The following is a 12,003-nucleotide window of genomic DNA, read 5'->3' as shown; positions in this document are numbered from 1 at the left end:
ATATTCCACGTGTCTCCATTTTCCAGTAGTTGATGTATAAGTTCATCCCCTAGCTCCTGGAAAAACAGCTCTACACCATTGTGATCTTCTTCTCCCTTTGCCCTGCGACTGCTCCGGTGTTGTCCCAGCAGGTGGGCGAGCTCTGCATGACGACGAGGCGGATGGGTGCATGGTTGGTGCCGGCTATCGGATCGGGAGCGTACTCTTTGCTCGGGTCTCTGCCTTGGCAGTCGTACATCATGCAGGAGATGAGGAAGACGAGGAGCAGGATGACGTAGCTGGTGACAAGGATGATCAGGTTCAGTGTTACAGGGTCGATCTCCACCTCGTCCACCATTATGATGGCTGGGATTTGAAACTACACACACACGCACATACACGTAGAATAGGTTGCTAATGCTCACACTTTTCTTCACACTTTACTTGCTAGCATCTACCTGCACACTGCGATTTTTGTCTCGAAAAGACTGGATCAAGAGTTAGAGCTCAGTGATGACTCTATCTTCCTCTGTCCATCTGTTCTATTATGTGTTTTCTGTCTGTCTTTTTCACTATTATCATTCATTCTTAGCATCTAAATATCTCTAGATCACAAGTCCCTTTGTCTTACAGTCCTTTCCGCTTGCTCTATTCTTTAGTCTCTCTGCCTATCCCTCTTTCTTCTAATACAGGTTTTCCCACACATTCTCAGTATCCACTTGTCCTTCTCTTGCACGTTGTGCTCTCTCTCACTGGCTTTGTGCTGAAAATCCTTTAATCCTCTGGCCCTGACTTTGTTCAACCAATCATCAAGCAGTCCATAAGCCCACCCCTTTAATTTTTGCCTGATCACACACACACACACACACACTTACTACACAGTGGTAAGACAACTGAAATCTAAATCCCAAAATCCTTTCCGGTGTAGAAACCAGAATACACACATTTGTGCAACAGTGTGTGTTTGGATGAGTTACCATCAGATATGCCAATTACTATGCTCCCTACAAGATGTACTTCTAAGATTCTCTGGTAGTGCTTGACAATTTTATTTACACAACACTAACATAACGCTGGACTGTCATGGAGCATGCTTCCACTATAGGAACCATTTCAGGACCCTTATCAGGAACCCATAAGCTTTTATTTTATTTTCCAGAACCCAGGAAACGGTTATGTTTTAACATTAATATCTGGAACAGTTGTAACGCCTGCTGAACCTGAGTCTTTACTTCTTTTTTCTGTGGACCAGGAAAAGCTCCACAGAATCACTGATGCTCTTAAAAACTGTGTCCAGCAAACAAGTGATTACTAAACTGTGTTAGGCCGGGATTATACTTGCTTTTCCCTACATAATTAGTGTTAATCAGCATGATGCCAAGTGTGGACTTTTTCCTCTGCTTAATGTCAGAAAAATCTCTTGTCTCTTTCTTTTTCTCCTAGGGAATTTTAGGAGAAATGTTTGTGGCAAAGTTAACACCTGAATGAAACACAACCTTGCTGTTAAAAATACAATAGAACCCCTCATAGAATTTGTAAAGGTTTTAATGGTTATAGTGGAAATTTTATTGGTTCTAATGGAAACTGTAATGGTCTCCGTGGGTCTCTACTGGTAATTTGTTGCCAATGTCTAGTACATACCATTAACGGCCAATACCAGTAATGGCTTTAATGGTTAACAGTTAATGGTTTCGTCATTTGTAAGTCACTTTGGATAAAAGCGTCTGCTAAATGAATAAATGTAAATGTAAATCAATGTATAAAGTGATGTGATGTGACGAAATCAGTGACTCTTTCAAGTCGCATTCTTATGTAGTATTCTAAACTAAATTTTGTATAACCGTAACCGTAATTTCCTTCTATCGTCTTATGCAGAATACAAACAAAACTCATAGTATGCGACTTGAGACACAGCTCATGACAACAACTACAGCGATGGCAGAAACTCACAGCTAAAGCGTGTGTTTAACATCTCCGTACAGCTTTCACAGAGACCGATATGTGTCCGAGAATAGCTGGCATGAAATCTCTAAATATAAACATAGTGGCAGGCTTGCAAATGGACAGAGCTTTTAATCCTTTCAGATGTACAAAAGGTGCATAGGTGACTATCTGAACTATGTCGCTCATGTATGTAGCTGCTGCATCCAAACAGTCATGTGACAGGTATAAACCCCTGGTCTTAACATGCATCAATTTTGCTATTGTCCTGAAGGCCATGACATCCTTCATTTCCTCCATCCTCTTCATCGTCATTATACTCTGAACAAGTTTTAATGATTTCATTCAGAGAAAACATTTCTTTGTTTCTCATTTCCCTGTTGAAAAAAAACCAATAGGAACCATCACAGAAATTCTGTGTCCACTACAAATACCACTACAAGCCATCAACTGTTAACCATTAAAATCATTACCATTACCGGTATTGGTCGTTAATGGTATCTACTAGACAATGGCAACAAATTACCTGTAGAGACCCACAGGGACCATTACAGTTTCCATTACAACCAGTAAAATTTTTATTATAACCATTAAAACCTTTAGAAATTCTATGATGGGTTCTATGGTATTTTTAAACAGCAAAGTTGTGTTTCATTCAGGTGTTAACTTTGCCACAAATGTTTCTCTTGAAATTCCCTAGGAGTAAAAAAAGAGACGAGATTTTTCTGACATTAAGCAGAGGAAAAAGTCCACACTTGGCATCAGCAGGATTTTAAACACATAATATCCTGATCCAAAATCAAACACATGTACAATGAACCACATGGAAAGTTGTCTTTAAATGATGTGTTAAAAAACCACATCTCTCTCTCTCTCTCTCTCTCTCTCTCTCTCTCTCTCTCTCTCTCTCTCTCTATATATATATATATATATATATATATATATATATATATATATATATATATATATATATATATATATATATATATATATATATATATATATATATATATATATATAGGCCATTATAATTATTTATTAAAACAGAGACAGAAAAGAAAATCAAACGGGTAATGCAGGCATTAAACCAATGCCAATAATCATAAATATCGTGTACATAGCGCCATAGCGCCATCAAGTGGTGTCTATAGAACAATGAATATTAAGTATAGATGGGACATGATGATTCACTGACTGGCACCCTGTCCAGGGTGTACCCCGCCTTGTGCCCTATGCGCCCTGGGATAGGCTCCAGGTTCCCCCGCGACCCTGAAAAGGATAGAAGATGAAGAAGAGCGGTAGAAGATGGATGGATGGATGGATGATGACTCACTTTAATGACTTAATTACGATACTTGTTAATTGACTGAGATATTTGGAATTATATTTTGATCCCCTAAATGATCACGATTGTGTTTTAGTGTGAGGATATTTTTTTAAAATAAATAAACTACAACACGTATTTGATTAATTTAAACTTGTGAATGAATGCAGAAGTGTAGACTCCAGGACTGTACTCTAATAAACACCACAGCCACTTCACATGTGTTTTTGCTGGTATTTATAAGGTTAAATAATGTATAATTAATAATGTAAATGTACACATAACTCACTAGTTACCTTTACCGTGTATGTTGTTACCATTCACACTTTATACCCAGAAAAACAAGCCTAAACATTGTTCACGAGATCACTCTCCTCAATATGGCAGCAGAATTGAAGTCGAGTTAGCAGTTGATGCTAAGTGTAGCCTACTTACTTACCTACTTTATCATTTTACCTTACGAGGGATTTTATTAGTTTTTGTAATTTATCTCAACACATCTGAGCTAGAGAGCTAAAAAAAAACAAACAACAAAAAAAAAAACAAAACAAAAAAACAGAACCCATGGGTAAAATGATGAGAATACTGAGGAGAAAACCGTTGCTAGGCAGCATTTTAATGTGGAAAGTGAATTTTCTGGAACGGTTAGACACTATCGAATTAGCTTGCTAGCTTTTGAGCTGTCTTTTATAGTACAGAGTAAACGAAAGTAATTTATATAGAGTATTAAATTAAGTGTTACAACATTAGTTGACAAAAGGGGGCAGTGGTGCTTTTTAAAAAGAATTCCTTGCTGAAAAAAAAAACAACAGAAATCTTTATAGAATGATTTTAATGGTTTTAATGGGAATTGCACTGGTTTTAATGGAAACTGTAATGGATCTCTACTGGTAATTTATTGCCTTCTATGGGTGGCATGTTATGTCTAGTGGATACCATTAAGGACCAATAATAGAATGGTTTTAATGGTTAGCTGATGGTTTGTAATGGTATTGGTAGTGGAAACCATTACACTGCTTGGCTACCTATGCTAATGGTCACTAATATAAAATCGGTTAGGCAAGATGCAAAAGGTTCAGTGCATAAACACTTCCACTTTCTTATAAGCACTGTTCCTGTGGTTCCAGTTCTTTCACTACACTTGCAGTGGCAGTATTATTTGAGTCGGTGTCTGTATGAGCTCCCAAACATTAAAGTCAATGACGTTCATCTGATACGTAAGAATAATTACAAAGCAAAAAAAAAAAAAAAAAAAAAAAAAAAAAACCTGTACGTTTGATTGTCACCAAAACTAATGATGTAGGCAGTGGTTAAGATGGGCTACTGATCAGAAGGTCATGAGTTCAAACCCCATCAGTGCCAAGCTGTCACTGCTGGGCCCTTGAGCAAGGCCCTTAACCCTCAAATGCTTAGCTGTATAAAATAAATAAATGTAAATCGCTCTGGATAAGGGTGTCTGCCAAATTCCGTAAATGTATCATTCACAAACAAGTTGGCTCTTGGTTTTTGATCTTTCAAAAGAACTTTACAGCAAGCTGGTGAAAGGTTTTAAACTTTTCGACTTGGTCATGCATCCACAAAGGTAAGAAAATACCAGTTTTATTTATAATTCTTTTAAATACCTTATATTAATATATGACTAGTAGTTATCCGTGTCCGAGAATCTGAGTGCGATTCTTCCCGGCGCTCTCTGCAGCGTTTCAGACTCACTTGATTCTATTGAACCCTGGTGCATTTGCGTTCTTTTTACGTTCATTTTGTTTTTAAAAAAAATATATTTTGGTGCTATTACAGTATGCACAGCAGATATTATGCATAGCAGTGGACCTCTTCTGTGTCCCACAGCTTTCCCCTGCCACTCATGGCACACGTGTGTTGTGGAAACGAATGATGTCGTCATCGGCTAAAACACATGCGCAGGTTACTTTACTTCCTGGACAAGTGCAGACCGAGTTGCGTTCACATTCATACCTCCTACAGGTAGTCTCGGGTTCGGTACCGCTGTACACTTCCTGTTCCGCGTGACAGACCATACTGTTTTGGACTAAACTGCCAGTGTGAAAGCCCGCTTTGGGCGGCTGTGGATCAGGTGGTAGAGCGGGTTGTCCACTAATCGTAGGGTTGGCGGTTTGATTCCCGGCCCACATGACTCCACATGCTGAAGTGTCCTTGGGCAGACACTGAACCCCGAGTTGCTCCAGATGGCAAGCTAGTACCTTGCATGGCAGCTCTGCTACCATTGGTGTGTGTGTGAATGGGTGAATGAGAACCCGTGTAAAGTGCTTTGTAGAACCTCTGAGGTTAAAAAAGTGCTTTATAAGTGCAGAACATTTATCATTTTGCTTTTGAGTTGGCTGATTGAGTCAGGAGTGAGCCAGTTGGGGGCCAAAAGAGTCGACTCTTATTGCTGGGCTGATTCAAATGGACAGAATCACTGCAAAGGGTCAGAAATTCATATCACTAAAGCACACACAGAATTCAGCAATGAGAGTTGACTCTTAGCAATCACAGATAATCGATGGAGCTCGAGATCCAACACATCCAAAACATACCAGACTGGCTCGATCCTGTAACAGTACACTCCTTACATAACCTCCACATAATTTCTCCAGTGTGTAGGGAGGATGTGTTTAGCTCGGACCTGACAGCACTGCGAGGGGGAAAGTGGGATTGCGCCACATATTTACGAGCTGTGCTTCATTCGGTAAACACTCAGGTGTCAGCGCAGATTAATTGGCCCTTAAATTCAGCGTGTGGGAGATTGGGACATTTTTACTGTCCTGCGTTTGACTCTGCAGTCATGTCATCAATCCTGTTAATTGAAAAAGAGCTGTCTATTTGCCTCTTCTCATTCTCTTTTTCCCTCCCACCATTTCCCAGATATGCTACTGTCTCATGTTGTGCCAGCCTCCATTCAGTGCGCTTGATGCCTACTGGTGTGGTTCTGGCTTTTCTCAGATTCCCACACACAGCCTGGAGGCACTGCCTTTCCTGAACACACACACACACACACACACACACACACACACACACACACACACACACACACACACACACACACACACACACAATATGTATTATCCTGAATCAGGACATACAAAATGAAATCAGGTTTGCGGTAACTTCTCAGGAACCTCACAGCTCCAGGATACCTGGTTTGATCCTACTCAACGGGTTCTTGTTTGGGCAGAAATTTGCACGTAAGTTCGCCACGTATCTGTGTGGGTTTTCTCCAGGTTCTCCGGTTTGCTTTCACCTCCCAAAAGCACACTATTAGGTGAATTGACTGAGGTGTGCATATGTATGCATGGTGTCAGCGCTTTGTAACAGTCAGAGGTAAAACTGTAACTGTTTTCCGACATCTTCAGGACAGCGTAGTTTACGCTTTTGCTGTGTCTTGGTGATAACTGCGAGAGAGAAAAATGACTTCATGGACATTACACAACATTAAATGTAACTATAAATGGATTTTATAGTTACAAAAAAATTAAAATAATTATAATAATTAAAATAAATTTTTTTTAAAAAGTTACAAAAAAAATGTTCAACTTGCTGTGGTAGTAGGGGAATAAAGCACACCAGGACATTGTGTTACAGGAAACTAACTTCTCTTCTCTTTATATTCCTATAGCAGCATGACACAATGCTTTATTCAACACATATGCACACTATGATGTTCTTGTTCTCACAAAATGAATGTGGCATCAATTAAACAACAAATGGCTGTTCCAGCATTGCGCACGTTTCTCATTTCATTCATCTCAATTGTCTTGTGAGACACATTATAAACACCAGTGTGCATGCATGTGTTTCTGCTCTGTTTGTGCGTCAGTGCGGTTTTGGCTTCTACTGAACTAGACTTTTGGTCATCTTACTCATGCATCACGGCACATTTCAAGTCTTGACTCACCATGTGTGTGTGTGTGTGTGTGTGTGTGTGTGTGTGTGTGTGTGTGTGTGTGTGTGTGTGTGTGTGTGTGTGTGTGTCTTTAAACACAGCCTGTAATTTCTCCTGCCTGTCCATTGTGTAGCCCACCAAGTGAACTGGGTGTTGGCAAAAAACGTCTCTGTGTGAGGAACAATGGCTTTTTGTGTTTTTCCCCAAACGATTTCCATAAATCACAGGTCCTCACCGCTGGACAGAGTGACGCTGAGCTCCGTCTTGTCCGCCGATGACTGACAGAGCAGGAGTCTGAGACAGCTCACAACGCTTATCTCTACCACTCTATGTAGCAGCTTTTCCCCTCACATTCTTCTCCACCCAGTACTTTAGAACACACACACACACACACACACACACACATACACACACACACACGCACACACTTTCCTAATTAAACCCAGGAGTGCCCTGGTAAAAAGTTCTAGAGTTTTGTTATGCTTTCCTCATGAGGATCTCTTTACAAAACCATCTGTACAAGACCACGCACACACACACACACACACACACACACACACACACACACACACACACACACACACACACACACACACACACTGGTCTATTGCACATTAAATGTGGACATAAAGCAACGTTCAGAAAGCACAATAAAGTCTCAGATGTTGAGTTTTTCATACCTCGACTTTGGGAAAACACACAATTACAGCCATGTGTGCTAAAAGATATGACGTTTGCTCTGAATAAAACCCCCGAACACAACACCGACACAACCTTGATCGTTCGCCAGAGAAAAGAAATCTTGGATAGTGCACTCGATGACTTTTTGATAAGCACTTCAGATGTGGGATCTCATGTGAGGAGTGTGAGGAAGCGTGTCACAGGAAGAGCTTTGCATCATATTAACGGCATTTGTGAAAATATTCGGCCTAATCTAATCCAAAACACACACATACACACACACATACACACACACACACACACACACACACACACACACACACACACACACATGAATAGAAGGATTGTGTGCTTTCTGCTCTAATCTGATGCAGACATGTTTTGCGAGTGACATATTGAGTGTTTCATATTAAAACAATGACAAATTCCAGGAAGGAAACAATAAAACTACAAGGCGAGAGTGGCATTGTGGCTTTATTATAACCTGTACAATAACTATGCACTAGCCCCTTGGTGATTAGAGTTCGGATTAGCAGAAGGTTATAAGTTTAAATCTCAGGTTTACACAATGAACCTTGTTGAACCCTTGATCAGAAGGTTTTGTGAGCACCTTCCACTAAACCCTGCTTTAACCTCTTTCTGAGAGGTTTAACCTCTTTCCCTCATTGTGTCCATCATGCTTTTGCCTTTCTCTACCAACAAGGTGGCGGTTCTTGTTCTGGGACTTGTATCTCTCCTGAAACTGTGTCACCATTATTATTTTTTTTAGCTTTGAAACCAGTGGAATCACAGGATGAGTCTTTAAAAATAAAAATAAATAAACAAAAAAGCTTGACTGGTTCCCTGAATCTACAGTGGCCTGCATAAGTATTAACCCTCTTGAACATATTGAAAATATGTTATGAAAATATTCCAAAATTTGAATCTTCTGTTGCGTAACATTAAATCCATTTTTTTTTTTAAAAAAGAGGAAAGAACACAGCACAACCATGACTAAAAGGTTGTCTACCAAAATTCAGTTAGCAGGCCAAGATGGGATTAGTCACTGAAGCACTCAACAAAGCTGAGCTGTACAGTATGGAAGTCATATAAAGTTCTGTTTGGAGTTTAGCCAAAATACATGCTGAGAAAAGGTCCTCTGGTTCTCATAGCACAAAAAGCACTATGTTTCGGCACCTGAGAACACCGTCACCACCGTGAATCATGGTGGTGGAGGCATCATGTTGAGCGTTACCCTCTTGGTTGCTTCTCTCTTTACCCAGTGAATAATTACACAAGCCACTGTACACCAGTGGTGGCGTGGTGGTGGTGGCTCAGTGGTTAAAAGCTCATGGTTACTGATCAGAAAGTCAGAAGTTCATGCCCCAAGACTGCCAAGCTACCACTGTTGGGCCCTTGGGCAAGGCCCTTAACCCTCAACTGCTCAGTTGTATAAATGAGATAAATGTAAGTCGCTCCGGATAAGGGTGTCTGCCAAATGCCATAAATGTAAATGTAAATGTACACCAGCTCCGGCACTAATACCAGCAATGTGTTAGTGGAAACAGTGATTAAGGCCTCACCCCAGATGGCACAAGGCCTTCAGACCTGCCTCTGGACAACACTTTCTTTGTGAACTTTGTTGATTCCTCTCAACGCTGCTGTAGGTACAGAGTCCTGTCTCTCCTGGCTTTCCATGCTGCTCACACCTGTTCCTTGTTTCTCCAAATCCTGATTTATCATTTCACCTTCTTCTTCTTCTTTTACCCAGCTTTTCCTCCTGACCTCTTTTTATGAATGGCTCGTCTATATCTATCTATATTGTCCTGTTTGCTTGTGTTTAGACCTTTGCCCGGTTCTCAGAGGACAGATAATAGAAATAATTGGAGAAGCTTTTGGACAGGAAAAGGGAAGTGCTCGAGCTCAGAGTGATGATGTGAAAGGAAGTCACTACTTCACAGTGGCTTTTCTTTCATCTCTGTGTTAAAAACTCAAGTCGTGCATGAGAAAGATCTCAGTGCTAAGTTTTGCACTAAAGTACTTTTAACATTTTGAAAACTTTGCTTTATAAAAAAAAAAAAAAGTTTTTTTTTTTGCATGGAAAATTTTCTTTGTTCATTTTTGGTTCCATTCACACTTTTACGTAGATGTTCAATTTGCACTGAAAGAAGAAATACCTTCTTACCTCACATTCGTTTTCATCTTGATCCTTTTGTGTAAAAGTTGAAATGTTGGAAAGTATCAGTTATACTTAGTTATTAGTTGGTGTTAGATATGATATCATGCACATACACAGATTGATCTTTACGGTTAGTAAAATACAGTTTTGGTCGTGTGTCTGTATTAAGATTCTGATTTTGACACGCGGTAATCAATCAGAACTGCGGACGCAATGGTTGGAATTAATTTTTTTTTTAAAAAATGAGTATTGTTATATCAGATGGATCTTCTCACATGGAAAGTAATATTCAATTACAGCATGGTGTGATGAAATGTTTTATTCCCCTTGTATCACGGAAATTTTAAAACAATCAACTTTATTTAAAAATGTATAAAAAAACGACACATTGTACTTTATATTGCGTTAATAGGAAACGTAATAGTATAGTTAATGCGCATTAATAAACATAAACCTGTGAGCTGCAGCTGCGCTACTGTCAGAGCTGCTGTTAAAGAAACTTAATCAACACCTCCTGACCAATCAGAATCCAGAATTCATCAGTGCCGTGGGATAAGGAGCAATCAAAATACATGCATGAGTGCATGGCATCATAGTTTGAATGTTTCTTGTGATTGATCTGTTGGTGTGAGTTTTGGGTGGTCCATTATGCCTGCAGTTCTCTTTGTGTGTGTGTGTGTGTGTGTGTGTGTGTGTGGGTCCTTGACTAAAGGAAGTTGGGAGCTCAGGGAGGAGTCGCGTTCCCACACCCAGAAGAAGAGCGACAGGCCAAACACAAACACACAGCGGCTCTCAGGAAGGAAAAAAACCTCCCTGTGCACCTCATGCTGACCCTGCCGACCCCACCCTGACCCTGCACATACACACACACACACACACTGGACAGAAAAGGAAAGACAAGTAGAGCACTTGAATATAATATTTGAGAGATGACTCTCACACACCCTGAGAGAGACATAAAGAGAAAGAAACATAAATAATGTAGGAGATCTCGGCTTTTGTGTAGCCGTGTGACGGCAGTTTGTGAATGTCCATCTGGTGGAGATTTATGATGTGTTAAACGCCAGACAAAGCTGTAAATCCCAGCTACACCTCTCATTAACTCCCCAACCCCCCCCCCCCCCCCCCCCCCCCCCCCCACACACACACACACAGCCGTCTCCCATCTCTTGCTTTTTATGACTTATTTACAGTAAAGTAATATCACATTATAACACAGCACTATTGAATTCTGGATGCTGATTGGTCAGGAGGTGTTGATTAATTCTCTATAACAGCAGCTCTGACAGTAGCGCAGCTGCACATCACAGCTTTATATTAATGTCCACGAGATCAAAGCAGGTATGAAGCAGTGAGACAGGTCAAAAGCACTGAGACAGTTCTGACGCAGTTGAGAATGGCCAGAAGCATGGAAACATGGAAACAGCTCCAGAGCAGTAAGACAGATCCAAACTATTGAGACAGGCCCAATGCAGTAAGACATGTCTGTAGCAGTAAGAAAGGTTTGAATCAGTAAAACAGGTCTGAAGAAGTGAGACAGCACCAGAGTAGTAAGACAGGTCTAAAGCATTGAGAACTCCTTTAGGTAGCAGGTAACCATTCAGCGTTTATACTGGGATGTTAAGGATTCACCGTGTCATGTACAAGAGAAGTTACGTAGATGTTTTGATGGACTACATTCAGGGTGACTGGTGTCAGGTTTCGGGCCATGACACACAACCCGTGTTTTTTTTAAATGCATTATTAATTACCATGTTCATTACTCTCCAAGTCAGTGAGCTAATCTGGGATTGGGTTCCTCTGTAGTCCACTCACAAAGCATCAGGTTCCTCTTTCTAATCTCTCCGAGCTCCAGATAACATGCCTTTATAGGGCGTCTCCACCTCATTCTTCAGTCTCCTCTCTATTCACAGTAAAGACCCGTGTTCCTCTTAGTACTGATCCTGGATCAGCACTGTACAGTACAGACACGCAGTATTATTAACTACTGATCATGGGAAAAATGGGTTCCTCAAAGGGTTC

The sequence above is a fragment of the Ictalurus punctatus genome, chromosome 12, assembly GCF_001660625.3.
Source record: "Ictalurus punctatus breed USDA103 chromosome 12, Coco_2.0, whole genome shotgun sequence".
NCBI lineage: Eukaryota > Metazoa > Chordata > Actinopteri > Siluriformes > Ictaluridae > Ictalurus > Ictalurus punctatus.
The sequence above is the reverse complement of the archived record's forward strand: the minus strand, read 5'-3'. Positions refer to the sequence as shown.